Consider the following 16,871-nt stretch of genomic DNA (forward strand, 5'->3'; position numbering starts at 1 on the left):
CCCGAAATATAATAGAGGGTATAAGTGGTCTATTTCGCTTAGTTCAGAGGCAATTTTGACCCTTTTTCATAAATACATTCACTTCTTTTTTTCCTTTCCATTAATCATATAAATACAACACATATACCACTACATACTATCTACAAAAAGATTCAATGGGTGTTTTCATTCGACTCAACAACATCAGGAGCCTAAATTGAAATTGAAGAGAGGGGTCGTGATATTTTTTTTTCAATCATATATACTTTTATTTAAAATTTACTTTTCTAGCTATTTTAGATGCAAAATCATCAGGTACGGTCTTATAATCAATTTGTTTTGATAATTCTTTTTTCTCAAATGGTAATATAGTCAATGCATTCAATCTCTCTTGAGACATTGTTGATCTTAAAGAAGATTTTTATCAATTTTAATTTCGAAAAAACTTCTTTCGGTTGAGGTAATGGTTAAAAGAGTTGTCAACATTATTCTATAAAAAATATATGTATTTGAAAGAATCAAGTCTTTTTATTTGATTGACTATTTTCATTAGATAGCTACCTTGTACTTGTATTATTTCGCTTTAACACTTTTAATTCAAAAAAAAAAATCTAAACTATTAATATCAGAATAACTAGTACATGCTAAAGAAAGTTCAAGGTAAAACAATATTTTTAAAATTCACATCATCTCAATATTTAAATATGAAATAAAAAATATTTTCATATGCTTCAATTGGTCCGAATCTATTTTGAATTGAAAAAATAGTTTAATCTACCCTATAAATATAAAACAATAAACACTAAAAGATTCTTCAAGGGACTGTGGTTTCGCTATCCATATTTTCATCAAATTGTTTCTTACAAAATTCAGGTTTATTTTCATCTCATATGCAATTTCTTTAGCAGAAATCATAACACTCCTAGTACGTATAATTTTTTTTTAAAAAAAATAACATATATAAGTAATTGTTTTTTATAAACTTGGGGCCCCAAGTGATGACTTTAGTGGCCTAGAGGTTAAGACGGCCCCGAGTGTTTTAATCGAGGCACGGTCAAGATTTTGGCGTACTTATTCTCTCTATTTTCTTCATTTTGAGGTGTAACTTTGTCTTAAATCTTTAATTTATTCATGAAATTTGATGTAACTATGTGATATGTTTTCTTACACTTTTGTTTTATTCATAATTTGATTAAAATGAACAATGTGTTAAATGTTATATCTCTTTAATGAATGTAAGTAGTTTTATTTGGTGGCCACCTAAAGCAGTTTGGGCAACAGAGAGGAGCTACAAAGGAAGTGATTGATACTTCGAGGATCCGAGAATTCTTGAGGATGAATCCTCCAAGTTTACAGGTTCAAACACAACTGAGGATCCAGAGAGTTTTTTTGAGGAACTGAAGAAGGTATTTGAGGTTACGTATGTTCCCGATACTAAGCGAGTTGAACTTACTACATATCAACTGAAGAGTTTCACTAACACTTGGTTTGACCAATTGAACAAAGGTAGGGTTGAGGATGCCCCACCTGTGAGTTGGGCATGTTTTGAGGAGACCTTCTTGGGGTGTTTCTTCGCCCGAGAACTGAAAGAGGTTAAGGTAAGAAAATTTATCACCGTTAAGCAGGTTTTCTTGAGTGTTCATGAGTATAGGTTGAAGTTCACCCAACTATTCCGTTATGCTCTGGAGATGGTTGCAAATATGAGAAGTAGAATGGGTGTGTTTGTTGCTAGAGTGTCTCGTCTATCAAGAAATGAGGGTAGGTCAACTATGCCAATTGGGGACGTGGATATATCAAGATTAATAATCTATGTGCAGCAGGTTGAAGAAGAGAAGGTGAGGGATAGGGAAGAATTCAGAAATAAGAAAGTTAAGACAGGAAATAAGTCCGGGCAACAAAAAAGTAATGTGAACCGTTCGTCCTTTCAGCAAAAACAAAAGGGACCTACACCGTTATCTTCTAGTGCACCTGTACCTAGAAACAAAAGTGAGTATAATGGTCAGAATTTCCAATGATTCAAAGCTAGACATACAGTCTCAAGGTAGTGTGGAACAAAGAGGTAACTTGGCTCTTACATGTGCTAGGTGTGGTAAAATCCACCCAGACAAGTGTCGTGATGGCCAGTCAGGTTGTTTCAAGTGTGGGCAAGAGGGTCACTTCATGAAAGAGTGCCCTAAGAACAGACAAGGTAGAGAAAATCAGGGCAATAAATACCAATATTCATCAGTTTCTCCATCAGACAGGACTGCACCTGGAAGATCTACTTCCGGTACTGGTGGAGGAGAAAAATATCTCTATGCAATCACTAGTCGCCAAGATCAAGAAAACTCTCCAGATATTGTCACTGGTATCATCGAAGTCTTTATTTTGATGTGTATGCTTTGCTAGACCGAAGAGCAAGTTTATCTTTTGTAACCCCCTATGTTGCAAATAAGTTTGATGTTCTTTTTGAGGAATTCTTTGAACCCTTTTGTATTTTTACACCTGTTGGAGAGTCTATTCTAGCTGAGCATGTATAACGTGATTGTTTTATTTACATCAATACAAGGACACGATGACTGATTTAATTGAGTTAGACATGGTAGATTTCGATACAATTCTAGGTATCGACTGGTTTCATGTCTGTTATGCCTCCATTGATTGTAGAACTCGAGTCGTTATGTTCCAGATTCCTAATGAGTCAGTATTAGATTGGAAAAGTAGTTCAGTAGTGCCTAAGGGTCATTTCATTTCGTACCTTAAGGCAATGAAGTTAAGTTTCTAAGAGGTGTGTCTATCACTTAGTTTGTGTTAATGACTCTAGTGTTGAGATACCTCATATACAATCAATCCAGTGGTAAAAGAGTTTCCAGAAGTCTTTCTAGATGATTTACTCGAGTCCCTCTTGAGAGAGAAATAAACTTTTTATAGAGATTATTTCAGATACTTTTCCTATATTTTTTCTGCCATATAGAATGGCACTAACAGAGTTGAAAGAGCTTAAAGAGCAGTTAAAAGATCTCCTAGATAAAGTCTTTATTCTACCAAGTGTCACACCTTGGGGTGATCCGGTCTTATTTATGAGAAATAAAGACGGTTCCCTAAGAATGTATATAGATTACAATCAGTTGAGTAAGGTTACCATCAAGAACAAATATCCTATTTCCGAGAATTGATGATCTTTTCTATCAACTTCAGGTTACCACCTATTTGATCTCAGATTTGGCTACCATCAATTAAGAGTAAGGGAATTTGATATTCCCAAGACAACTTTCAAAACCCGTTATGGTCATTATGAGTTTTTGGTTATGTCCACTGGGTTGACCAACGCACCTGCGACATTCATGGTCCTTATGAATAGAGTTTTCATACATTATTTAAATTATTTGTTATCTTCTTCATTGATGACATACTAATCTATTCAAGGAATGAAGAAGATCATGCTAGTCATCTCAGAATAGTTCTCCAAACTTTAAAAGATAGAGATTTTTATACAAAGTTCTGTAGGTTTGAGTTCTAGCTTGAGTTTGTGGCACTCTTAAGCCACATTGTTGGGTTTTATTTGCCCTGATTTCTTACCATAAATAGGTTTTCCTTTTAAGAAAAGGTTTTGGATTGACTAATCCTTTTTCTGGTAGGAAAAGGTTTAGGACTCTATAAATAGAGGCATGTTCCTTCTAACTTAATCAGCATTCACAATGTAGTCTTAAAGGCTTTGAGTGTTTTGGTTAGGGGGAGAATTTATGGGTCACAATCTTGATATGTTATCACTTGTGTGAACCTCCCATGTATTCCGAGTGAATTGGTTGAGGTTGTTTCCCTCTGTATTTTGTACTCTCATATTTATAGTGGATTGTTCATCTCCTTTGTGGACGTAGGTCGATTGAGCGAACCACGTTAAATCTTTGTGTCTTTTGATATATTTATCGTTATTTTCTTACTCGTGATCTTTCGAGGTTTGCTTTGCTAGCTTCCATATTTACACGTACTTATTTTCGATCCTAACACACATTGTGTCTGGAGAGAGAATTAAAGTTGATAATCAGAAAATAGAGGTAGTTCTGAATCAGCCTAGACCCATATCTCTAGCTGATATTAGGAGTTTCTTAGGTTTGGCTGGATATTATAGAAGGTTCATAGAGGGGTTCTCATTTTGTCCAATTTGACCAAGTTGACTCAGAAAATAGTGAAGTTTCAATGGTTTGAAGCTTGTGAGAAAAGCTTTAAGAGGTTAACTACTGCCCAGTGTTGACCTTTATAGAAAGTACTCAAGGTTTTGTGGTATATTGTGATGTATCCAGAGTTGGTTTGGGTTGTGTATTAATGCTGAATAGGAAGGTTAATTATAACCTATGCCTCTAGACAGTGGAAAGTTCATGAGAAGAATTACTCAACCCATGACTTAGAGTTGGCGGTTGTAATATTTGATTTGAAAATATGACGCCATTATCCATATAGTGTTCATGTGGATACGTTCACCGATCACAAGAGCCTTCAATATGTGTTTACTCAGATAGCGCTTAATGTCAGAGAAAGGAGGTGGTTGGAATTACTCAAGGATTATGACATGATTATTTTCTATCGCCCATGTGAGGCTAATGTTGTTGTTGGTGCTTTAAGCAAGTTATTTATGGGTAGTACCGCCCATGTTGAGAAAGAATTGAGAGAGCTAGCGAAAAATGTGCATAAGCTTGCACGATTGGGAGTCTGACTATTCGATTCTTGAAAAAGGAGAGCAGTAGTGATAAATGGGTCTGAATCATCATTAATATCAAAAGTGAAAGAGAAGCAAGAGAAAGATCCTATTTTTCTTGAATTGAGGGTAAATGTTCATAAAGAAAAAGTATTAGCTTTTGAACTAGGAGCAGATGGGAATTGAGATATCAAGTAGATTATGTGTACCAATGATGGATGGACTCCAAGAAAGGATCATGGAGGAATCTCATAGATCTAGATATTCCATTCGTACGGGTAGTAGGAAGATGTATGATGATTTGAGAAAAGTCTATTGCTAGAGTAGTATGAAGAATGACATTGTCAAATTTGTTGCTAATTGCCCCGAAATGCCAACAAGTTAAAGCAAAACATCAAAGTCCCGGTGGTTTGTCTAAAAAATTTTGAACTTTTGGAATGTAAGTGGGAGATGATTAATATGAATTTCATCACAGGTTTTCCAAGGTCTCGTAGGCAGGATGATTTTATTTGCATTATTTCGATAGAATGACATAATCAACCCACTTTTTCCGATAAAGACTACCCATTGAACAACAGATTATGCTAACTTGTATCTTCAAGAGGTAGTAAGAATTCATGGGGTGACAGTCTCTATTATTTCAAACAAAGGTGCACAATTTACTGCTGAGTGTTGTAAGTCCTTCTAAAAATGCTTGGATTCAAAGGTGAACTTAAGTACCACATTTCATCCTTAGACTGATGGGCGAGCAGAGCGCACTATTAAGACCTTACAGATATGTCTAGGGCGTGCGTGATCATTTCCAAAGGTAATTGATATGATCACCTATCTCATCGAGTTCTCTTATAACAATAGTCACCAATTTAGCATCCAAAAATGGCTCCTTTTGAAGCTCTTTATGAGAAAATATACAGATATCCTATTGGATGGTTTGAAGTTGGTAAAGCTAGGTTGATAGGACCAAATTTAGTTCATTAATCTATGAAGAAGGTAAATGTGATTTAAGAGAGGTTGAAAATGGTGCAGAGTCGTCAGAAATCCTACACTGATAATAGGAAAAGGGAGTTAAAGTTTGAAGTAGATGATTGGGTGTACTTGAGAGTTTAAACCCATGAAAGGTTCTATGAGGTTTGGTAAGAAAGGGAAGCTTAGTCACTGATATATTGACCTTAACATAAAATCAAAAATGATGGGTAATGTAGCTTATGAGTTGGAGCTACCACAAGAGTTAGTCGCGGTTCATCTGGTATTTCATATCTCCATGTTGAAGAAGTGAAGGGGCGATCCTTCATTGATCATACTAACTGAAGATATTGGGATCAAGGATAGCTTATCTTATGATAATATTCTAGTCTAGCTTCTAGATAGCCAAGTTTGCGAGTTGAAGACCAACGAAGTACCATCAGTCAAAGTCCTTTGGAGGAACCAATTTATTAAAGAAGCTACTTGGGAAGCTAGATGAGGATATGAAGAAGATAAATTTATATCTCTTCGAATCTGGAAAAATTTCATACCAATGTACTAATTCTCTTCTTATTACTCTTTAATTTATGAATTGGCATGTTGTGTTTACATTGCTTGTTGCGTGTCGCGCTCCATTTTTCGCAAAAACAGGTTTTCTGCACGACCTAACAACTCTTTTCGGATTTTGAGTTTGGAGTCGCCATCTAACGAATTAAGGCGCGTTAGGGCACCTATCTAACCTAACAAAGTCTAGCTAAGGTCACCGAGCCAGAGATCGGGGTAAGGGTTCAAATTATCTCGAGGGGAAGGTGTAGGCATCCCTCGTGGTCTACAAATGTGGGTCCCGACCGTATCTCATGCAATCTATGTAGGTGTTACAAGTAGCAATCGAGGTCACTTCATTATTATTTAATAATATACTTGCTAAGTGATAACAAATATAAAACAATTAAGACTATTTTATTATTTTTTATTAATTTAGATATGCAAGGCTAGGTGATAGCAATAAATAATTAATCAAATTTATTTTTTTATTTATTTTAACATATGAGACTATGTTATAAACAAATCGAACAAATAGCTTATGTTATTATTTCAATTAATATTAAGCATGCTAGAAGGTGATAGAAATAATAAAGACAACAAATACTAATCAATTAGATAAAGATAAGCGAGGAGACAAAAATAGACAAATAGATAAGCCGATAAATTTTTTTATTTTTTTTATTTTAAGCTACCCCAAATAAACAATTAAGATTACTTCAATTATTTATCATTTGAGCATATGATCTATGTGATAAACAAAAATTGTAAATATTAAGCAATTAATATGTGCGAAAGTAAAGTTTTGAAAATTGAGCAAGTTTTGAATAGGAATTCTTATTTTAAAAAAATGTTACAATTTTGATTTGAGGTCGGTCTTAGAAAAAATAATAATAGTTTATAATTTTGAAAATGATTTAAAAGATTTAGTTTGCATATAGGCACATGAATATTTACATATAAATACACATAATTCCTTTAAAAACCATGGGTAGGTGGTACTTTCCGGGACGCGTCGGTTTAATTTAAAAATTGAAACTAGACCTCGTAATTCCTTTGACTTTTCCACTAACGGTAAGTTAAGAGATAGTGCTTATAATTTATTTTTAAAAGTAAACAGTGTCATAATCAATCCAAAGTTTTAAAGGAGGACTGAATAATGACTTTTAAAAAAATCATGTTGCAAAACTTAAAAACTAGTAGAACATTAATGTAGTAAATTTATAAAATACAAAGATTTTACTATGAAATATATTCAAAAGCCAAGTAATTTGTTAGATACATCAAATGCTTTTATTTTATTATTATTATTATTTTAAGAAAACAACATATTGCATCATAAGTGCGAAATCTTCAAGAGGACAAATAAGATTACTAATTAATAATATTAGCTAATTTAAGAGGGGGCAAAAATATGCACAATAAATTTTATTGGAGAGGGTATGCAAAAAAAATTATTTACAAACCTACAAACATGATTTCTCAGTGAACATATGGAAATTAGTAAGGTTTACATTAACAATCATGACATCGATACTTTTACAAGGTTTGCTTTCTCTTGTTAAGTTTATTAGCATGCTAAAAAAATATTAATAACATATAAAAGTTAAGATCTAGGTTACTAACTTTATTAATGTTACAAGCCCACATTGGTTCAAACTGATCAAACAAGACAAACAAATAATTGATTATAAATAGACTATTTGGGTGATTACAATATGTTGCCTATTCTAATGACATTAGTAATAGACGGAAAATTTATATCAATCACATAGTAAAAAAAACATAATAAGCAAAGAAACCAAAGACGAGAACAGAGGAAAGATGAAGGGGAAGGGGAGAAGACAATGACGAGAGGGAGAGAGGGGGATTAGGCGGGGAAGAGGAAGACGAGAGGGAGAGAGGGACGCTGCCAGCGGTTGCTGGCTGGTGTCTTCTTCGCCGGTGGGGGCTGCTGCCAGCAATGGTGGTCCTCGCGATCAGCTGCTACTGAGATAGGAAGAGAGGAAGATGATGGAGGCAGAGAGAAGGACAGGAGAAGAACTGGAGAGAGAGGAGAAGAAGAAGCGACTGGAGAGAAGGGAAGAAGGGGATGACGGGAGAGGGAGAAAGGGGCGGCAGGAGAGGGAGAAGGGGAGGAAGAGGACGAGTTGGAGAGAGAGAGAAGGGGAGGAAGGGAGAGAGAAGAGCAGCGGTGCTACTTGGTGTTCCCGTCTGGCTATCTTCCTCGCCGGAAAAAATGGAGGAGAGGGAGAGAGAAGGGAGAGGGGAGGCGGACGGAGAGGAAGAGGAGGGAGAAGAATGGGTTAAAATTTTAGGTTTTGGGGTCCTTTGGTGTTGAGAGGATATGAGAGTTAATAACAACCGTTAGATTAGATAGAGATGGAGGGTTAGGATTTGATCTAGGATTTATTTTTTAAGATGGATGGATGAGATGAAGATGAAAAATTAAAATCAAATTGGTTGGAGGATTGGAATGACTAAAATTGCAATTTATTTGGCTAGAATTCAAATGAAAGAGTGGCTATGATTGTAATAAAATTTAATTGGAGTTGCTAGAATTGAAATAAATTAGTATAGAATAGGCTAGAATTTAAATAATTTTTAGGAAAGTGTAGAAACTACTATTTAATTAAAATACTACATATATTAAATTATTTTTATATAATTGAAAATCATTTAAATTTTTAAAACATTTGAAATTCATGAATAATTTTTAAATATTTATGAATATTTACAATAATTTTATTAAGTGAACATACTAGAATATATAATTTTCAAGCAAAAATTGATTAAAATTCTAGACTTCAAATAGATTTTAAAATACGTATTTAATCGAATAGTAATCCTAAAAAGGGTCAAAGATCGGTCAAAATTGGTGTCAACAGCTGCCCCTTGATTGATTGAGAATGAAGAATGAATTGTCAGGCAAACAATGTTGACTTAGTAGCCGATTTTGTCCGACCAACGAGAGATGTCAGTTGGATCAATTGAAACGATATAGAGTTGAAAAGGGATACGACCGAGGCTTTGGTATTAAGTCGCCTACATATCTCTGGTTATACGAGAATCAGGTCGTGTGTAGTTTTAGATTCAAGAACAAATGAAACTCTTTAAAAATTGAAAGAGCGCTAAGGTATTCGGAGGGCACGATATTCGCTTGAATGGATAAGATTAGCGCAACGAGAAGAGAGAGATAGAGTGGTTAAAAGAGCATGACAGAGAAGCGAGAAGAGCATGATAGAATGAGGTTATCAGCCTTTGAGCAAGGTTGGGAGTATGAAAAGTGAAGAATTGATAGGGTCTTCGTTGTGATAGATGATAGCATGATAATTGTAATCAAGGGGCGATCAATCATATCTGCAAATTCTAGATAAAATGTTAGCTTATAAATAAATAAAGTATGAACAATCATGATAAACTATGTGTTCTAAATAAATGACAAGCAGTGATAAGAAGAGTATCTGCTTTGAGATGCCCTTGATAGTCTTTAACTTCTTGAAGGATTAAACCCATATCTGAAGAATAACGTCAAACTCTAATAGATTTGATAGTATAGCGATATAATACTATAGACGGAAAATGTATGGTTGTAACGAGAGTCTAAGCATCATTTTAAGGCGGACGAGCCTAAGTGTCATTTTAAGGCGGACGACCTAAATATCGTATAAAGCGGACGAACATAAATGTCCTATGAGGCGGACGAGCCTAAATGTCATTTTGAGGCGGACGAGCCGAAATCCTATATGATGGATAAGCCTAAATGTCGTTTTAAGGCGAACGTGCCTAAATATCGCATTGTAAGGCGGACGAGCCTAGATATCGCATTGTAAGGCGGACGAGCCTAAATGTTGCATTGTAAGGCGGAAGAGCCTAGATGTCGCATTATAAGGTGGATGAGCCTAGATGTCGCATTGTAAGGCGGACGAGCCTTGATGAAGAGACAGTAAGTTACAGTGGCGAGTTGAATCCGAAGATATCTTTATGGTAGCCTGAACGATGGTTGAGTAGTGAAACGATAGTGCGAGTAGCCATGAATATGACAGAACTTTTGTTTGTAAGAAAGGGAACAACCGTTCAAAAAGCAGCTTTGTCTTTAATCTGCATAGCTGTAATTTGACTTAAATAGAATGGTTAAAGCAGAATAAGCGGTAAATGTAAACATGATACACTTTCCCATGTCGATCATGATTTTTGCCATAAGACTATGAAAAATGATGTCTTAGGCTATGATGTCTAGGTCCATGATACGCAAAATGTATCCCTAGGTCATGAAAATATTGTCTGCAGGCTATGAAAATGACTCATTTAAACTATGACACCTTCGGATCATGATAGACACAAATTAAACCCTTAGGCCATGATATGATGTCTGTAGGCTACGAGGATGATGCCTTTAGACTATCATGCCTTAGGAATATGACAAGCATAAATTAAGTCCTCATGCCATGACATGAGGTCCGCAGGCCATGAAAGATGATGCCTTTGGAGGATGACGCCTTTGGAATATAAGTAATGAGTAAAGAGAGCGTATCTGTTTTTGGCATCTGTTAATTCTTGTGATTTGATTTGATTCGGGCACATGCAAACTTTGAGCACGATGCAATCTTGGTCTTATGCCAACTTCGGGCGCAATACAGTCTCGAGCACAATACGATGATGCATTTCTTCGGGCACATGCATTATCGGGCACATGCAATGATGTGTTTTTTCGGGTGGTAATAATATCGGACACATGCAATGATGCATTTCTTCGGGCACCTGCAATATCGGGCACATGCAATGATACATTTCTTCGGGCACATGCAGTATCGAGCATATGCAATGCACTTCTTCGGGCACATGCAATGATGCACTTCTTTGAGCCTAAGTCAATCTCGTGCACATGCGATGATGCGATTCTTTGATCATAATGTGATATCGGGCATAATGTAGTCATGAAAGACTAGATCTCAGGCGTATTGCAACTTCTTAGTTGAATGAGGAGGGTATGTAATAGCTTGGACATCCGCCTTGTTGGAACGGTCGAGTGTCATTTGTCTGGCTCAAAAGTGGTATGTTGATTGTTGAAATTACCTTTGTATATGTACCTGTATTTTCTACATTCAAAGAAAAGTAGTTAGTTTTAAAAGGGGGAGGTTGATCTGTATCCATGATTTGGCGCAGCGTGCTCCTTTGGCTCGCCATCCATACCTCTACGAGCGTCTGTTTTTCATAAAAAGGGAGAGGAAACTTTGAAAGATTTTGAAATTATCATTTAGTAAAAGCTGATGTCGAATCTTTTGACCATGGCATAGGTTGAAACTTTACAACGTCTGACTCAAAAGTAGCGCTATTATTTGATCTTCTTTGTAAGCTAACTGCTTGTTGAGAAGAAACTTTTGGCGAAATTTTTGAGTTTACTCAAATATTCTGCCCCAGTATGAAGATGTGCAAGAATAAATCTTGAAGGAATTCTACCCCAGTTATCAATAGAAAGGAAAATGAAAGTTTTATTTATAATAAGACCGAACCCCATAGGAGCGCCTACGTATCCCCTCTTAAACGGGAATCAGGTTTGACATAGTTCCAAATTACAAAAGAGCATGAATCAATCTCTAGATGTAATACTTTTTCACAGAATCTGAATTGATAGGTTTTGGCCAAACTTCTCCATCCATTTCTGCAAATATGAGGGCCCCGCTTGTCAGTACTCGAGAGACTATGTACGGACCTTGCCAGTTTGGTGAAAATTTACCCTTTGCTTCGTCTTGATTTGGGAAAATCTGTTTCAAAACTAGTTGCCCAGGTGAGAAATGTCTGGGTTTAACCTTCTTGTTGAAAGCTCTGGCCATTCTATTTTGATAGAGCTGACTATGACAAATGGCGTTAATTCTTCTTCCATCTATTAATGTCAAATTCTCTGCCCGACCTTGTATCCACTTACCGTCACTCAGATTTGCTTCTTGGATGATCCTTAGGGAAGGTATCTCTACTTCGGCGGGTATCACAGCTTCAGAGCCGTATACTAAGAAGTAAGGTGTGGCCCCTGTGGAAGTTCTGATTGTGGTAGCTTTTCCTACCAGTGTTTGTGGTTATCGATCATCTTGCGTAATATCCTTTTGATGTTTTTGTTTGTTGCCTCAACAGCCCCGTTCATCTGTAGCCTATATGTTGTAGAGTTTCGATGACTGATCTTGAACTTCTCACACATTGATCTCATTAGGTCACTGTTTAGGTTGGTGCCGTTGTCGGTGATGATTGACTCAGGAATTTTGAACCTACAAATAATGTTATTTTTGACAAAGTCATCCACAACTTTCTTTGTCACAGATTTATGGGAGGTGGCCTCAACCCACTTGGTGAAATAGTCAATTGCGACAAGAATGAATTTGTGCCCGTTGGATGTTGTTGGCTCGATTGGGACAATGACATCCATGCCCCATGCCGCGAACGGCCAAGGTGAACTAGTGACATGGAGTTCGTTGGGGGGTACTCTAATCATATATGCATGAGTCAAACATTGACGACATTTATGGACGTAGCGAATGCAATATATCTCTATAGTTAGACAATAATATCCTGATCTCGGAATCTTCCTTGCTAATGTAAAACCATTCATGTGAGGGCCACAGGTGCGTGCATGTATCTCTTCGACCAGCGTGCGAGCCTCTCCTGCTTCGACGTATCTTAGCAGCCCTAAATTGAGAGTTCTTCTATAGAGGATTTCTCCACTTAAAAAGAATTGTGTTGCTAACCTTTGATTGTACGCTTTTGTACATTTGTTGCATCTTCTGTGTATTCAACACTCTTCAAATATCCTCTAATGTCATCGTACCAGGGTTTTCCATCAGGCTCTTACACAACATGGAAACAATAAGCTGGTTGTTCATGTATGTAAATGTGAATAGGATCGATGAAATGTGATCAGGGTGTCGAATCATGGAAGATAGAGTGGCTAAGGCGTCTGCGAATTCATTTTGGACCCTTGGTACATGTCTGAATTCTATTTTGACAAACCTTTTACATAGCCTATGCATACTCTCTAAATATAGTAACAACTTTCGATTTTTCGTTGCCCAATCATCTCGAACCTGATGGATCAATAGGTCTTAATCCCCTATTATTAGCATTTCCTGGACATACAAGTCAATCGCCCGTCGGAGACCTAGTATGCAAGCTTCGTATTCGGCCATATTATTTGAGCAAAAGAATCTAAGTTTTGCTGATACCGGATAATGTTGTCCGGTGGGTGAGATCAAAACAACCCAGATACCGGATCCATTCAGATTTTTAGCTCCATCAAAGAACATTATCCATCCATCATATTCTTCAGAAATGTCCTCTCCCACAATGGCCACCTCTTCATCTGGGAATTAGATCTTCAACGGCCTGTAATCATCGCCAACGAGATTCTCTGCCATGTGATCTGCTAATGCTTGTACTTTCACTACTTTTGCGTGACATACACCATGTCTAACTCGCTCAACAATATCTGTCATTTGGCTAGTTTACCTGTGGGCATGGTCTTTTGAAAAATATACTTTAAAGGATCCATCCTTGAAATCGGTTAAGTAGTATGCGATGAGAGGTAATGTCGTAACTTTTGGGCAACACATGTTAGAGCACAACATGTGCTTTCTAATAAAGAGTATCGGGCTTCGCATGATGTGAACTTCTTGCTCATGTAATATATTTCCTGTTCCTTCCTCCCTGTTTCATCGTGTTGTTCCAAGATGCAACTGAAAGCATTATCCAATACTGAAATATACAAAAGTAATGGTCTACCTGACTCTGTGGAACCAACACAGGAGGATTGGATAGATAGTCTTTGATCTTATCAAATGCCTGTTGACATTCGCTTGTCCATTTCACCGCAGCATCTTTTTTTAAAAGCTTGAAGATAGGCTCATAGATGACAGTAGATTGAGCTATGAAACGACTAATGTAGTTAAGTCGCCCTAAGAAACTCATTACCTCCTTCTTTCTCTTTGGCAGGGGAAGGTCACGAATGGATTTGACCTTTGATGGGTCCAATTATATACCACGAAGATTGACAATGAAACCTAAAAGCTTTCCAGCAGGCACGCCAAAGACACATTTCGCCGGATTTAGTTTCAGATTGTACTTGCGTAGCCTGGCAAAGAATTTCCGTAAGTCCTCAAGATGATTTGAACTTTCCTTTAATTTGATGATGACATCATCCACATAAACTTAAATTTTCTTATGGATCATGTCATGAAACAAAGTAGTCATTGCCCTCATGTACGTAGCCCCAACGTTCTTTAATCCAAAAGGCATCACCTTGTAGTTATAGATTCCCCACGGCGTGATGAAGGCAGTTTTCTCAGCGTCGTCTTTGTGCATCTCAATTTGATGATAGCCGGCAAAGCGATCCACAAATGACTGAGTTTCATGCTTAGCCCAATTGTCAAACACTATGTGTATGTTTGGTAATGGAAAGTTATCTTTAGGGCTAGCTTTATTGAGATCCTGGTAATCCATACAAACTCTGACCTTGCCGTCTTTCTTGGGCACTGGAACGACATTTGCAAGCCAAGTTGGGTATTCTGTCACTTTGAGGATCCCAGCATCTAATTGCTTTGATACTTCTTCTTTGATTTTCAGACTCAACTCGGGCTTGTATTTTCTCAGCTTCTATTTTACCGAAGGACATGCTGCATTAGTGGGCACTCGATGGCTACGATTGAAGTACTTAGCCCTGTCATGTCTGCATAGGACCATGCGAAAATATCCTTATTCTCTATAAGAAACTCGGTATACTCTTTCTTGTCTTCTTTTGTTATATGGATGCTTAATCGGGTTTCTTGTATCACCTCTGCATTTCCCAAATTCACCACTTTTGTCTCTACAAAGTTTTGATTGGGTTTTTCCTCGAATTCCTCAATCCTTTTGATTAAATCCTCGGGAACCTCATTGTCTTTGAATTATACTAAGTCATTAATGTTAAATTGAGCAGTCTCATGGTATGCCATAGTCTTAGATTCGACATTTTTATAGTGGATTTTTCTGGTGAGAAAAAAAATTGCGAACAATTAAATATAAGGCAAAAATAGGGAAAAGAACTTTATTGATAAAAATTTGAAAATTTCATAAGTTCTCATTTGAAAACAATACAGGGGATGGGAATTAAAACATTTATTAAAAAAACTCTTTTATTTAAATTAAAACTTGATAGAAAACATCTTCAAAGGCTACCCAGATGCTCGACGAGGTCTGGATGAAGTCGAGGTCCAGTTGCTAACGTTGATCTTTGCTTCCTTGCTTCCACTACGGCCCCCTTTCTCCTCCTCGTTGATCACGACGTTGCAAACTTTCCCATCTTCTTTGGTTAGTGACAACCCCTTCAAGTCGTCTGAGATCTCATCAATAATGCTCCCCATGAAACCTGCTGATCAAAATGATTGATGCAATGGCGGTATGGGTTTCTTCAAAGGATAGTAGTACCCAGCTCTAGGTGGTTTCCAATCGAGCCATTCTTAGGTAGTGTACTTATATCTCAAGCCAAAAGTGGTGGAATGTCGAACAGGTTGTATAGGTTCAATTATCCCTTGCAATTCAACCCCTGAACCTTTCCCAAGCTCAAAACCAAACCAAACCATCATATCTATGATTTTTTGGCTGAACCAAGGTTGTAACTCAATATTACCAACAAGCTCCACTGTATGGTACATTTCACCATCCATATGCTTTCTTCCTTCAATCGTGTATACAGGATGCCCTTTTTCTCCATAGACTACAATCTCTTCGTAATCCCATTCAAATTTCAAGCATTGGTGAAGAGTAAATGGGACCGCTCCAACCATATGAATCCATGGACGACCCAAAAATAAGTTGTATGATGAAGGGATGTCCAAGATTTGGAAAGCTATGGGGAAAGTGACAGGACCAATGAGCATGTCCAAGGTTAACTCCCCAATAGTGCCCCTCTGTGAGCCGTCAAATGCCCTCACATTCATCTTCCATGTCTGAATTTTTGCACTATCCACGCCCAGCCTCTTCAGTGTGCTCAAAGCACAAATGTTTAAACCTGAACTTGCATTTACTAATGCTTTGTTTATCACCTTATCCTGATACTGAACCAAAATGTACAAAGCTTTATTGCGGGTTGTTCCTTCGAGTGGCATCTCATCTTTGTGAAAAGATATTTTGTAAGCCTCAAAGACATGCCCCGCCATTTGGGATACCTCTCCATGAGTGATGTTAGATGGGACATAAGCTTCACCAAGGATCTTTAGAAGGGCATTTCGATGAGTTTCGAAAGATTGCAATAATGCCTTAATTGATATTTGGGATGTGGTTTTACTCAACTGCTCAATGACAGAGTATTCTTTAGCTTAAATCTTTTTCCAAATACCCTGATCTTCCTTGAACAAAATTTTCAGAGGTGTAAATTCTTCCAGATCTGGTGATCCCTGTTGCAACATCTGTTTCTTCCATTGTCGTTTCTCTTTTGTTGTAATCCCAAGGTACAGCATGTGTATCACATTGTATTGGGAAAGATTCCCTATAGACAGTGAACAGTGGTCTGGGTGCATCAACTTCTACTTCAAATAAGGCGAGTCCTTGCACTATTATCGGTGCTTGGGCAGTGGTAGACATGAATTCTTCTGTTTCGAGGGTCCAGATAGATTCTTCCCAATCCCACACATCACCAGCTTCCACCATGTTGACTTGATAGTTAGGAAGAGGATTATTCGTAACATTCGGTGTA

At 37.1% G+C, this 16,871-nt stretch overlaps 1 pseudogene; it reads left to right on the forward strand.

The window, feature by feature from the left end:
- Positions 1–620: 620 nt before the first annotated feature.
- LOC138339145 (uncharacterized) lies at positions 621–2,498 on the forward strand (annotated as a pseudogene).
- The last annotated feature ends 14,373 nt before the right edge of the window (positions 2,499–16,871 follow it).

This window comes from Solanum lycopersicum, chromosome 10 (assembly GCF_036512215.1).
Source record: "Solanum lycopersicum chromosome 10, SLM_r2.1".
Lineage (NCBI taxonomy): Eukaryota > Viridiplantae > Streptophyta > Magnoliopsida > Solanales > Solanaceae > Solanum > Solanum lycopersicum.